Source organism: Podarcis melisellensis (assembly GCF_964234715.1).
Source record: "Podarcis melisellensis genome assembly, chromosome: 5".
NCBI classification, from domain to species: Eukaryota; Metazoa; Chordata; class Lepidosauria; order Squamata; family Lacertidae; genus Podarcis; species Podarcis melisellensis.
Genome location: NC_138537.1, coordinates 72600835 through 72615619, shown reverse-complemented (window position 1 = coordinate 72615619; position 14785 = coordinate 72600835). Strand labels below are relative to the sequence as shown.

General features: G+C 41.1%; 1 protein-coding gene across 4 annotated transcripts in view; it reads right to left on the bottom strand.

The window, feature by feature from the left end:
• JMJD1C (jumonji domain containing 1C) overlaps positions 1–14785 on the bottom strand; it is a 113863-nt gene that overhangs the window by 79593 nt on the left and 19485 nt on the right. The gene's annotated exons all lie outside the window — the stretch shown is intronic.

Below are 14785 nucleotides of genomic sequence, written 5' to 3'. Positions count from 1 at the left end.
TAATAACAGGATGATTAAGAAATTGGTTACACGTTCCTGAAGTGGAAAAGTTAGCAGAAGAGGCCTGCCTCTCTCTGATTACTGTGTAAACAAAATGCCCTCCTTTATTAATGCTGGAATCATCAATGTGAAGAGATGCCTTTGGAAAGATATCTTTGTAAACATTTAATGAAAAATGCGATGAAAACTTCTCCCCAGAAATAATGGTTTGACTTGAAACATTACTCTAGCTTCTACTTAAAATGACATGCTACATACTTCTTCATCATCACTTACTGGCATTATGCTGTCCCCTGTACTTTCACATTAATTTTATAATTATTAAAAAAGCCAACCACTCAAAGTTACTGTCTCTATATACTAGAAACATTCCAGTGAAAGAATACATATACAGACATGTACAGTTCTGCTGTACAAATACTTTCCATTACTGCATTAAACACTATTCTAAACTTTTGGCTCTACATTCTAGGTCAAGGTATAACTTTAGTCATTCATTCCCCCTTAAATCAAAGTGATGTAACAAACATATGTCCATAAAATGCTAAACGAGTACACATGAAGGTTACGTGACTTTATTGTGAGAGCTCCCAAGGTACTGTCTTCTATTTTAGGCTGGCTTGCATTGCCTTGATTTAGTGAAAAAGATGGGAAAGGATGTCACAGAAGAGAGAGATAAGAGGAACAGGCTTCCAGTTTCTTTTTAATTAAGCCAGAGCTGGAGAACCCCTTTGGAATCACCTATACCACACTCCACACAAAAATAATGAATTATTCACAGGTCTAGGAAGCAAGTAGAGGGAAGCAGGAAGATACACCATGAGATGCCTCCTGTGGCATCAGTTCAACAAACTCCTTCACAACTGCAGGGGCTGTGTGAGAGAGTGCTAGCATTCAGGTAATGGCACTGTCACATGCATGTTTCCTGGGTCTTAAAACTGTTTCCCCATGTGCTCCTCTCCCCCATAGATAGAATTAATTGTTCATCACCATTCCTTTAAAATAATCTGTTCATGTGTGAGGTGGGGAACTGAATCTGATCAGCAGGCCAGAGAGTACCATCTTCCCACCCCTTGAGTGACAAGTTTGACAAGCTGGCAGGGCTGCCCACCTGTCAACCATCCACAATCACATTAATGGATGCTGGCCTGCTTTTGCATGTGTGGTTTGAAATCAAAATGTTTGGGCAAAGGCACAATCTACAAAAGCACTGATGATCCCCTTATCATCAGGTACTGTCTTGATAACTACCGTATTTTTCGCTCCATTGGACGCACTTCTTTCCCCTTAAAAAGTAAGGGGAAACGTCTGTGCGTCTTATGGAGCGAAGCCAGCAAGAGCTGCTGCTGCCGACAAGCTCTGCACAGCTCTCCCTTTAAAGCAAGAGCTGCGTAGAGTGTGTCTGCGGCTCTGGCTGGGTTTACAGGGAGGCGGGAGGAGGGACTGCCGTCTGTCCCTCCTTCCGGCTCATTGTAAAGCCAGCAAGAGCCGCGGCTGCTGAGCTGAGCCGGGGAGGAGGGAGGGAAGGGGATTCCATTGGTCCCTCCCTCCTCCGTGGCTCGCTTTGAAGAAGCAAAGTGGGAGGGGAGCCGCTTACACCCGTGTAAGCAGCTCCTCTTCCACTTTCCTGCTTCAAAGCAGAGGGAATCCCTTCCGTGGCTTGCTTTGAAGCAAGGTGCAGGGGTTCAGTGGGGAAAGAGGGCAGGAAATAGATGCTGGGCAGGAAGACTTTGACCACTGGAAAGTCCACCTCAGCCTCCTCAGATTTCCACTGAGACAGCCAGGCCGTAAGAGCTGGAAACTTGCATGGGCTGTTTATTTAAAGACGAAAACATGCACTCGTGTGAAAGAAATCCTCCCAGGTTCCTGGACACAACCCACACTTGATATTCACACAGGTTACATGGATGGCATTGGCAGCTGGAGGAGCAGCATGGTTAAAGAGCAAGTCCTGGTTTCAAGCTGAAGATCAGCTCTTTCCCCTCCCTCCCTTAATTCAGGATGCTACAGTTTACAGATGCTATGTCTGCCTGCCCTTTCCCCTGAGCTGTAAAAGCACCTTCAAAAGGGTGATGGGAGGTGATACAGTCATCTTCCAGATGTGCAAAGAACCACCCTCTTGACACTAAAAGTGACAGCAGGCCTCACGCCCAGATCTGAAGCATAAATGGGAACCTAGGAAGCTGCCTTATAAGGAGTTGGATCCACTACTCCATCTAGCTTAGTAATGTCAACACTGACTGGTAGCAGTTTGCCAGAGTTTCAGGCCTGGAGAAGCCGGGGATTGAACGTGTGGTGTTCTGCATGCAAAGCCACTGAGGTTACAGCTGTTCCCTTTAAAAACAAACTAAGATTGTAGTCCCCATGGTTCTGAAGAAAGGGCTAATTTAAACAGGAACAGAGGGACCTTCCCTGTACCACATCAGGACCCCTGAGCCCATTTAGCTCAGTTTTGTCTTCACTGATGGGCAGAGGCTCACCTGGGTTTCAGGAGACACACCCTCAGCCCTACCCGGAGAAGCTTTCAAGGACTGAACTTGGGATCTTCTCCACGCTCTCCCCATTGAGCTATGATGGCTCCCTCTCTTCTCCTCCCCTCCTCCTATGCAGGAGGCCTATCTTGGCTTGTCATTATAATGTACTGTATATATGTCAAGGGCTTTGAGATGCATATAAAATCAAGCTCAGCATTATTAACTGGACTTAGATAAGCCATGGTTCCCCTTCCTTCCCTCCTCTGAGGCTTGCTTTAAAGCAGCAAAGCGGACAGGAGCCACCCGCTTTGCTGCTTTAAATAGTTTAGTACAACATTTTACTCAGAATATTTCCCCCCCCCCCATGTTTTCCTCCTCTAAAAACTAGGTGCACCCTATGGAGCGAAAAATACGGTACTTTTTATGACACTTTGCAAGACTCTACCATCAGCTGATGCCAGGGTTTACAATGCACTGTGCATAGCACAATTTTTTATTTTATTTTTTTGCTTTGCTGGCAAATCCTACAAAGTCTCTGTTTACCTGCCCACACAGTTTGTAGGGCAGCAGAGTAGGGCAGCTTTGTAACACAAATGAGGTGGCTAAGGGAGCTTAACTGGGCCTGCGGGCTAGAGTTCTCCACTACTGGCTCAATGCGAGAGGAGAGAATGAGAGGGTCTGCTGCAAAAAAAGGGGGGGGGGCTGGGGCTGGAACCACCTTTCCATCTCAGTCAACACAATGGAACAGAGCAACAAGACCCTGTAAATGCAAAATACTTTGCAGAAATTAAGCCTATGAGAATCCTCAGGAATGGTCATGAATTTTCACAGAACCCCTGTTATTTTTCTTTATCAAAAGCCAAGGAAAAAAGTTGTGGAATGGGCACTGGTGGTTAAACAGCCAAGACTTGGGGCACAGAAATATATCCTGGCAGGAATAGAGATGAGGATCTAGTATGTCAGACATTTAAAAAGTACTGCTTGAGGATTGTGAGGAGTTCGGAGCTAAAGGGATCCAGTGAGGTATTAAATCAGCCCTCCCGAACCTGGAGTCCTACTGATGTTTGGACTAGAACATCTATCAACCCTGGCCATCATCAAAACTCCCATTACAAAATACACACAGTAAGATCTGTAACAAATACAGAATGTCACAAAGATATTTAAAGAATGGACAAAAATTGTGGATATGTAATTTAGTGCTGGGAGAAAAACTATTTGATTTCTCATTAGACATTATTTAGTTTTGCTCTACAATCTGTTTCAATGCCTCACTGGTATTCATATTTATGTAACAGTGCTTCAAACAACACAGTGTATAAGTCTTGTTAACCTACCATCACTGCTTGGGAGGCAACTACTTTTAACACCTGCTCATATTATGCTGCAAGATAAACTGTAATTCACAATACCTTGCAGAAATTTAACCTGACTGAATCAGGCAGTTACCTCCCATCTTTCAGGATAATCTAAAACACTATGCAAAACTGAATTCCTCAAGGCATATACAACTAAGTAGCCCAAGGCAGTTTTTATTCCTGAATGCTAGCTTTTCTAAAAATATAGATGACACACACAAGAGACGTATTTTTACTAAGTTAATAGCCTGTCAATATGAGGTACTTTTTAAAAAGATTATGCAGAAAGGATGCTGAAGGAGGGTTGTTTCAAAACATGACCTTTCTTTATATGGTAATTTCTTCCCCTGCTTAAAAATTGCATGGAATGAGTTGGCATCAGATCAAACTGAGAGTTATCCATGGAAGCCCTAACACCTCACTGAAGCAATTAATTTTTAATACTTTTTTTTTTTTTAAAAAAGATTTTCCTCTTGTTTTTGATTCAATGATTTATTACCTAAAATAACTAATATTTCAACAATGCATATTCAAATAACCCTCATCATGCATTTACTCTAAACCTTAAATGTGGCCATTTCAGCCGCAGCCTCTGCCGCTCGCAAGAGATGCACAGCGCAGCACCTCTCCCAACCGTGACTCCTGTGCCTGCCCTTGTGAGAGGGGGTTGGCGGCGGTGGGACCAGTGGCAAGAAAGGGCTCCTTTGGGGCTGCTCGTCCCTCCGCCACCGCCCGCCTCACTCAAGTATAAGCCGTGGGGGGCTTTTTCAGCATAAAGAAATTGCTGGAAAAGTCGGCTTATACTTGAGTATATACGGTACTATAAGTTTATGCACACAGACAAGGCCTTTTAAAACAAGAAATGAAACAAAAGTAAGCAAAAAAAAATCACTTTGGTGGTTAGCTCATCTACCTGATAGTCTTAATAAACCTAAAGTTCTATAAAAAACTATGTTTGGTCCATAAACAGGAACAAACAATAACACAACTTTCTATTTCGCTATAATTTTAAAATTAATAATTTTAAACTGCACAAAAGTTTAAAATGGATATCTGAAAAACTAAACTTTAAAAGGCACTATATATACTATGGAAGGTTTTCGTTTGCTGCAATGCCAATCTCTGACACATATTTAACCTACCAACAAGCATACAGACATCAACATGTCTGTAGCCTGCAATATGTTTAAAAACCAAATTAGTCAAATAAAAGAATTGAGGGAAGGAGTCAATTACATTGATTGAAACCAGAGACTAAACCTGGCTGTTGAGCATCTTTGGAATATGAATGGTCCAGAGATCATTCCTGAGCAGATCTCTCACAGACTACACGAAGAAAAGGGAGCAATGAAGCAGCAGATATAACAGCTGGAATACAAGTTGAGAAAGACTTGGAAAGTACAGGCTAGAATCCACTGTCGGGTCTACACTCCTTCCACTTCCACTACCATTGCCCTTGTGCAATTCCAGGCAAGGGATCTGCTTTGTGTAATTCTCCAGGGTGATATTAATATATCATTGACACCCTCCTGGCACCACCACTCATTTGATTAGGATAATTGAAAGGGGGAGGAATTGGGGGAGCCATATCCCAGGGTAAGTGATTAGTAACTGCAGCAGATGAAGGGCATAAACCATCAAGTACTGTTTGCACAAAATTCCCACTTAAATTAACAAGAGTGTGTCATAGGGTATATTTGTCAAATTCCCTGAGCCCCAGGTGTGTTTTGTGACTGGCACTGGTTCAATTGCAACCATGTGGGGATCTCTGGATGCCAGGTTGGCAACTGACATCTCCATCTGACTGGCCCCTCCAGCTTTCTTAAGCAGGTAAGCACAAGAACTTACTTACTGCATTTATAGCCCACCTTTTCCTCCAATGAGTACATGGTTCACCCCGCCCCTCGGTCCAGCGGCTGTGTCTAGCCCAAAGTCGCCCAGTAAGCTTCATGAATGAGTGGGGATTTGAACCCTGATTTCCCAGGTCCTAGTCCAACACTCTAACCACTACACCGCACTGACTTCCTAGAGTACTTCTCTTATGCGGAAGGTATATAAATTAAGTAGATAAATAAATACAGTATGGGGAAAGCAAAATGTCACTTAGAGAAAGAACTTAAATATTTTCCTTGAAGCTCTAATTTGTTTTATTCTAGAATGAGGTTTTAATGTGCTGTAAACTGCTTTCAATCTTTTTCTTTAAAGTATAAAATTGTATAGAAATGAAGCTGTTGTTATATTATTTCACTGTATAAAATATGATGCCTAGAGAGTCAGTTGTGGTGACCGTAACCTAGGTTTAAGGTGCCATTTGGCGATTAGCTTATATATCTGAGTTTCTAACACTGATACCAGTTATCCACTTGAATTAAGGTTCCCTGCTCTTACCACATAATGCCAGTGTTCACATATAACATACATGAGAGGTGGCTAACTTATGACTCTCCAGATGTTGATGAACATCAACATCTGAAGAATCATAAGCTGCAGCTGATGGGAGTTGAGAGTCACAGGCTAGCCACCCAAATTAAGTAATGGTTTGTTTTAACCATGAGTTGTCTTATAGACAAGCACACAAGCTGCTCCTTGTTTTTTCAACACTTTATTTGTTGAACAGAGGCTCCTCTGTAGCTTGGTGAGCACCTGGGGTGGGTTGACCAAACAAACCATGATAAAAGCAAGATGGCAAAGTCCAAACATAACACACAACCATAGTTTAAACAAACCACAATTCATTAAGACAACAACAATAATTTCACCAACTACTTTACAAAACTTTCTAGCACAGTGATTTCTCTAATGTGGTTCTTCATTGTAGAATCTTCTACAATGCTCATAGTAGATAAGTGGAAGGTATTCCATCCAGAGGACTGCAACTGAAAATTCTATTCATGTTTTCCATTATAGTCCCTCACTCCTACTATAGTCAATATAGTAAAATGCAAATAATGCTCTGTGATGGCAAATATATGAAGGGTAAATCTAGAGGGCTATTGCCATAGGCTTACATTTACCACCACAGAAATAATGAAGGGTAAATCTAGAGGGCTATTGCCATAGGCTTACATTTACCACCACAGAAATAACTGCAAGTGTCAGGGTTAAATGATCTTTTATCAGTATGTTCCAACAGTTAATCTCAAAAAGCATAACTTTATGAAACATTATATATATATATATGTCAACCTCAATGACTTGTTCATGGGAGTACTGATGTTGTTATTTCTTCACAAGTTATTTAAATTTGCTACACACCTGGTCCAAAGCACATGAGATTACCAGAGAAATCTGATGAGGAGAGGTTTGCAAGCATCTCCTCCAAACAAGTGACCCAAAGTATGTTAAATGCTCAATTTGCAGGTTTTGCTACTCACACACCAGTTAAATAACTAAGATCTGGAACTGGAAAAGGCTGATAATAGGATGTTTGTACATTTCTACCTTAAATAGAAGGCATGACATCCTGAAATGTTTAAGGTAAGTCAGCATTTCCCATGGATCTAGAATTTCACACACAAAGTATCTCAAGAGAGTCTGGTTATTAGAAGATTCTGAACAGGGAAATTTCATAAAGCTTTCAATAGGAACAGCAAAAAATATACCCTGAAATGGTTATAATACATCCAGGCTACACCAAAAGCTGAAATGTGTTATACACATAGCCCACAATATGAGACTACTAAACAGGTTTAATTTAACAGTTAAAACCTAGGGCATGTTTATTTCATTAAAAAAACCCCTGACGTTCTAGCAAAAAAAGAAAAAAGAAGAAAAGCTAAACCAAGCTAGGGTGGAATGATGAGTTCCAAGGGCAAGCTTGGATTTATTTATTATTTATATCCTGCCTTTCAGTACACAAAGCCTTCCAAGGTGGCTTATAATTTAAGATTTTTAAAGACTGCAAACAATATCAACATATAAAATGTCATTAGCATTCTTCCTGCAGGTTGATAAAGTGGCCCTATGGTGGGGTGTGGAGAGAAAGTTTAAAACTGCAGAAGGCGCCAAGGTGATCTTCCCCTGCATCCCTCTGCCTCCTGAAATCTTCCTCCAGGAAAGTTGATGCTAGGGGAAAGCCAGCTTGATGAAGCTGTGAGAAGTATTTGAATCATAGAGTTGGAAGTGACACAAAGAGCCATCTAGTCCAACTTCCTGCAAGCAAGGAATTCTGCCCACAGGCAGTTGGGAACGTTAATCTATGCTGATAGGATGCATTCTTCTTTTACTAGTATTAAATATTTCTCTTATAAATCTTTTGTCTTAAAGAAACACTGGACTGGTATCTGGTCAACAGCTGTCAGACAATATGGCAATGCTTTCTATCTTGCAAAACATGCAAAAATGCAATTCTTAGCCATCCCTGCAAAGCAATCCTATACAGGGTGCCTCCAAACTGTCAGTATCTTATGGGAGGGATTCAAGCATGTATTGGCACTTTAGCTTTGCACATTTAAAATGGATTATAGTGCCCTATCACTCTGGCACAACTAATCAATATTTTTCTAATAACAATTTTTTTGGAGGTTGGAAAGTGAGGGGGAAATGCATTGAAAAATGTTGAATAAACAAATGATTAGTGGGAAGACCTAGATGCACTGCACAAACAAATAAGAATGGTCATTGTCATATCATTGCACTGTAAACAGATCAGAATGAATGCTTAAGACTGGGCACAGTCTACCCATTGCGTAAGTAAGCTTTGCACAAGCAAACCAGGATGAATGCAGAATAAACAAGTCATCTGTAGGAGCCCACAAACCACTTCAGACCAAAAGGACTATGGACTAGTGCCATGAGCATATTTACTTCTCAATAAAGCAAGCATGATGGTACAAATATTTTTAATCACATTGACCTTTGCAGGTCAATGCCAAAACTGCCTCCTTAACACTTCTGTTCTTTGCTGGCTTCCAAAGTTTTCTAAACTCTCAATATACTCCCTACCAGTATGTAGCACAGCCTTGCTATTCTTAAAAGTCCTTTGTGAAGTTTTCTCCCTAGCCCTCCTTACTCTTAAGTAATATGGATTTCTCTATCCTATCCCGCCTTCCCAGAGGAATCTGTTTGCAACAGGACTTTATTTATTGTGACTGCTTTGCATATTACAATAGCAGGCATTTGCTGTATCCTCCTCCACCAGTATACTTTAACCTTCAGTGTAGTTGTAAAATTATTTTAATATTCACCTTGTTAACAAAGTTGTCAAGGTGACTTATGGAATCTGAATATCAGAACATATTATGTATACCCACCACCATCTCAATCCCTCTTATACACCAATGTACAAGTATTTTGCTTCAGAAACACCATACCAAAACACATCAGTTCTAGAGTGTCACAATAGCATTATAAAATGTTACTGTTCATAAAGCAGGTTAGAAAATGTGGTTCCCCCAGATCTGGCTTGACTGCAACACCCCTCATCCTTCACAACTGGCCAAGCTCACTGAAGCTGGAATCCAACCGCATCTGTAAGGCACCATGTTTGCTATCTCTGCCAATGAAGTATGATAAACGGATGGAAGATGCCCTTATCTTTAAACAAGTCTTCACAAGGAAGTTTACCTGCAGTTTGGGTGGACCAATTTTATCCACCCACCATGTCTGCTCTGAACTGGAGTCTAAATGTAAGAACAGGCTCCACATATTTAGGGTGTGACTGTGACACACTATGAGAGCATCTTGTAAATCACTTAGCTAACACTAATACAGTGGTACCTCGGTTTACGAACTTAATCCGTTCTGAAGGTCCATTCTTAAACCAAAACCGTTCTTAAACCGAGGCACGCTTTCCCTAATGAGGCCTCCCGCCGCCGGTGCCCTTCCACTGTTCGGATTCTGTTCTTAGACCGAGGTGAAGTTCTCAAACTGGGACACTATTTCCGGTTTTGCAGAGCCTGTAAACTGAATCGTTCTTAAACCGGACTGTTCTTAAACCGAGGTACCACTGCAATGGCGTCCAGGGGTTAGCTACCAGAAGCAGTTGTAACACAGCTAAACTAAAACTTAATATTTTGTTATGTAAGTTACATTAAAAAATGACCACTTTTTGTAGACAACACTGTTATATTGTTCATTACTTGCTCATAGTACTGTAGAAGCTGGAATTATCCATTCAGCTGTCAAGGAGGGTGGTAGCAAACTGGCTGGTTTTCAAGCAGTTAGAATCTGTTAGATGAAAGCCAGCCAACCCAACCACCACCTGCTTTCCTAAAAATGCACTACTATTTTTATATTCCTTCTTGGTATATTTGTAGTCCTCAGCCCAACAATGTAAAAGACAAATGGCTTTGCAGGGCCCCTGATCCAACTTGGGGAGTACTGACATCGCATTTCAACATGAATGGGGGGGTACCCTTAAATCAGTGTTCAAAATCCCCAGGGGGCCAGGCACGTTTTGCGACTTGGGGTGGTCTACTTGTGACCAAGTTGAGATGTCCTGTTGCCAGGCTCAGCAACTGACATCTCCATCATCTGCTGAAGTGCAAGTCAGCTGGCTTGCTCTGCGGCGTGAAAATAAGATTGACCCAGGGAGCATCACAGTGCAAGGAGTAAAATAAATTAAATAAATATAAAATTAAATTAAAAAGTAGCAATATCATGATGCGGTCTGTAGCAACTAGGAGCGTATTTGGGAACTACAGGGAACTGAAGGAGCCAATTTACAAGGATGTTCTACACATTTATTTACTGTACAGTCATACCTTGAGTTGAATATGCTTCAGGTTGAGCATTTTTGGGTTGTGCTCTGCGGCGACCCGGAAGTAATGGAGCCTGTTACTTCCGGGTTTCACTGCTCGCGCATGCAAATTGTGACCCGCGCACGCAGGTTGAGTTCGCTTCAGGATGCGAACGGTGCTCCGGAACGGATCCCGTCCTCATCCAGAGGTACCACTGTATATTAAGTGGTTCATCAAACTCAAAATTTCTTAATATCCAATCCTTCACAAACTATTTCTGAGTGTTTATAAATAACTGATTTTTTTTCTAACACAAAACTATACATTTCATCACTAAAAGCATTATGTTTTTATTTGAAAGGAATGATAGCTCTAGTGTATGTTTTAAGCAAAATGCTCTTTCCCTAAAGCTTGCTATCTGGAGACTGGCTCAAACGTCTGTTTATAAGTAACAGAGAAGATAAACAGAAATATCTCATTTGTTGACACTTCTGAGATTTGAGTTTCAACTGTAGACTTGTTAGTTCAGCATATTATGCAACACTTTTCGACTGCAGAAAAATGTGATTTCTTGGGTTAATATTACTAAAGGAATACCAAACATCTGCCTAACATTAAGAAATGACCTTTTATGTGAAAAAAGCTTTCTTAATTACAGATGTTGAACCCAAAAGTAATTATAGCAGGTAACCCCATAGGGTCTTCACACTGTCCTCAGTCCTAATTCTATTAACCATTTTATTACCTATGCCCAATGTAGGACATTTTAGGCTACGCTAGGCTTGCTAAAAGGCAGTCACCTGCCTACTTGTGATATGAGGCAGAAAGAGATACAGAGGACCTTAGCTCTGAATACAAGAGAAATAAATATCTGAATTGGATAAGGCTTGGGTGGCAGGATTTGGGTTGGGTGACCACTCCTGGTTTGTTTTACAAAATGATATGCTAGGTTTTACACCAGGGTAGACTCAAGGTTTATCCTTGTGGTTTTTTCCATAGTCCCAATTTTCCAGACTCCAAGAGGAATAGGGAGGACCACAGAGGAGTCTGAAATTAGTCTGAAAGGCTCTCTGAGCTGAATTTCTGGCACAAGCTTAATATTCCCTCCTGAGATTCACAGAGTACGTCTGCATTTAGGTAGTTATGCATTATACATGCATACTATGCTTGTATCAAGTTTCCAGAACCATTTATAATGCAAGTAGAAATACAACTGGAGCTAACGAAGGATTTCAAATTCTGGATCAGAGAATGCTGTGTGCAACGCAAAGACAACATGCTCATTTTCCAGACAGCGTATGCCAGCAGTAGAATAATCACTGCCAGCTGGTGTGACCATATTCCTTGTTACACCACTTCAGTGTCCCATTGACAAATACCCGAAAATGAAGCGCGCGCGCGCGCACACACACACACACACACACACACACAGAGTATATACATATACAGTCTCAAAAAGAAGGTGGAGGAACTAACATAGTTACTCCTACTCTGAATTTATAATACTCCACAATATATTTCAAATGGCCTCTTAGGACTGTAACATTAAAAATGTTGTGGCCTGTAAAGCAAACCAGAAGAGTGGTCTACAACAAAAAGTTTTAGAAAACAGTCTGGTTTTATTGCTTTTGATTTGCTGGTAGCTTATGTCTAGTGCAGTGAAATTTACAACACTGGGCAGTTTTCTAAATTGCTATCTGAATACTGCACAGATGAACTAAACCACCACTCCCTTACCCCAAACATAAATGATTTCTATTTCACTCTGAGTACCAACAGACTTTATAACTATTCATAGAAACAACCTAAGAATGGAAGCCTAGAAGGATTAACAAAGATGCTCCACCCACAACAGCAGTCAAATACTAGAGAAGCCAGCAATGGCCAGGGAACTCCCTTCTACATTCCAGTAATTAGAATAGAACTTAACCCTATATAGAAGATTTGCAGTTGTAATCTGTACTCCTAAACCTTAGTACAATAAAATCTAACCTTTCCTCTAAAAAGATGCAGAACTTTGGACTCTGGGTCTTTCTTTACTTTGCACCTTATCACTCTGCTATGAGAACAGTAACAATTGGGGCAGCTTGTTCTCTACTTGCTCTCTTGAAAATACATCCCAAGCAGCACAACAGGTGTATACTCACTGGTAAGCATGCATAGGATTCCAGTTTTCAAGTAATGCAGATATTAATTTGCTGCGAAGGACCTGGATATCTACACTCAAGGTAACACTCTTTTACAACACTGATACTGTATTTTCTATATACAAACTACAGTATTTGTTGCTAGGAAAATAATATTCTTTGTCCAGCTAGTACCTCCACTGCAGTTTTAACTAATGTGAGATCAGCTGTGTGACACTCATGGGCTCCTAGTAAACAGTATCTGCTACAACGCCTCCCCAACCATGCCTGCACTGTTATGACTTATAGGTCCCCCCACCCCACCCAATACTTTAGAAGATGAGCACTTCACATCACATCTTAAGCGTGGGAATGCTCAAGCTATTTTAACAAGACTTAAGTGATGAACAACAGCAAAGCCACCCTTTTTCATTTCTACAGCAGCATTGCATGATTTTTACCAACCATTTGCTTCTTAATGTTTTTCTTTCATTCATTGAAGGTGCTGTGCTCACAATTTCCAGTACACACCTCCTCTATTTATTTTAAACAACTGTGAGCAGATATATCCTGGCAGCAAGTCTAAGCTCCACCCATCAATTTGCTGGGGGCAGGAGGTTGCAGGATTTATGAAGGAATTAAGTTTGTAAGCATATACACCAAAAAAAGGGGTGGATTTTTTGGGAAATTATATTCGGCTCTTTCAGCAAAGACCCCCCCTTTCCTATTTTTCCTTTGTTTCTCCATAGCCTTTAACTGCTAAGTGGTGGACTAGAAAAAGGAAGGGGTATAGTCATTTCTCCAAATATTTTACATCAAAGTAAATATGCTACTTCTTTATAAGCACGCATTACATACATTGACAATTAAGTATAAAATAAAAAGTTCAGGATTTTAAAGCAACACCAAAAGGGATATTTACAATCTTTAAAAAGCACCCTTCCTCTGTAAAACAGTCACACAACAGACCCACAAAAACGAGAACAGCACATTGTCAGCAGTGAAGCAAATATTACTGTCTAAAAGTAAGTATCATTATTTTCCTATTTAATTTGTTAAAGAAAAATCCTTGAACAATTTGTTATTAATGGTACTTGGAGGTAATCGGGAAGCCAATTTGAAGACCACTGGGAAAAGAGAGAAACTAAGTTTTTATAAGCACTGCAGCATTTTTTAAAAATGCAGCTTGTACAACTGTAGTAGTAACATGTATCACATTGCTAGATTCTCCAGCAAGCATTGAACATAAATGTTAAATCTTTAGAAAAACTGTAAATGGAATTCGAGTAGTATGTATTTCTTACACAGGGCAAGGAAATCCTGGTTGCTTTTTCCTTCCCTTCCCCCACAATATATCCTGGCTCCCTCCCTCCCTCCATTCACATTCCTACACCCATTAGGAAAACACTGGCAGGAGACACACTAGTTCGAAAGACCAATGGCTTCTTAAAACGTTTATAAAAATTCCACAAGAGGAGGTTTTCTGTTTGACTACAACTGCTCAACCTGTGGCATTTAAAAAACAAAGACCCACCCACCAGATTTGCCAGAGGACAGCCAGCGCCTGTTTTATAGGGTGGTATTTAAAGGAATGAACGGGCCAAACCAACAGCTACATTTCTCACAAGAATGTGAATCAAAAACCAATGCCTTCTATCCGCTTTCCTCATCACATATGCTGGGCACATACACAACTCCACATTAATATTGCGAAGCAGCGGCAGCAAAGTATATATGTACGTGTGTGTGTGTGTGTGTGTGTGTGTGTGTGTGTGTGTGTTGTCGTCTGTGCGTGTGAAAGACAAACCCTTCTTTCCTAAGAACTCCCATCTGCAAATCACCAACTGTTGGCGGCTGCTGCTGTGTAATCACGGTATCCCCCGCCCCCCGTTCAATGATCCGAATCAACCTGGTTCAACACCAGACATCCCCCCTCACCCCCCCAAAAAAACCCGCACACATACAGTGGGCGCAAAAAAGCCCACATCACACCAGAAAACGGACGAGCAATTGGCGCTTCCCTTCCTTAAAGATGAGGCTGGGTGGGAAGCAGAGAGAGAGGGAGAGGTGGGGGGGAGAAGAGATTTTCTGCTGTTGCTAACCCACTGTAAGCCCCTTCTCTGTTCGGGGCCTAGAAAAGGGGAAAT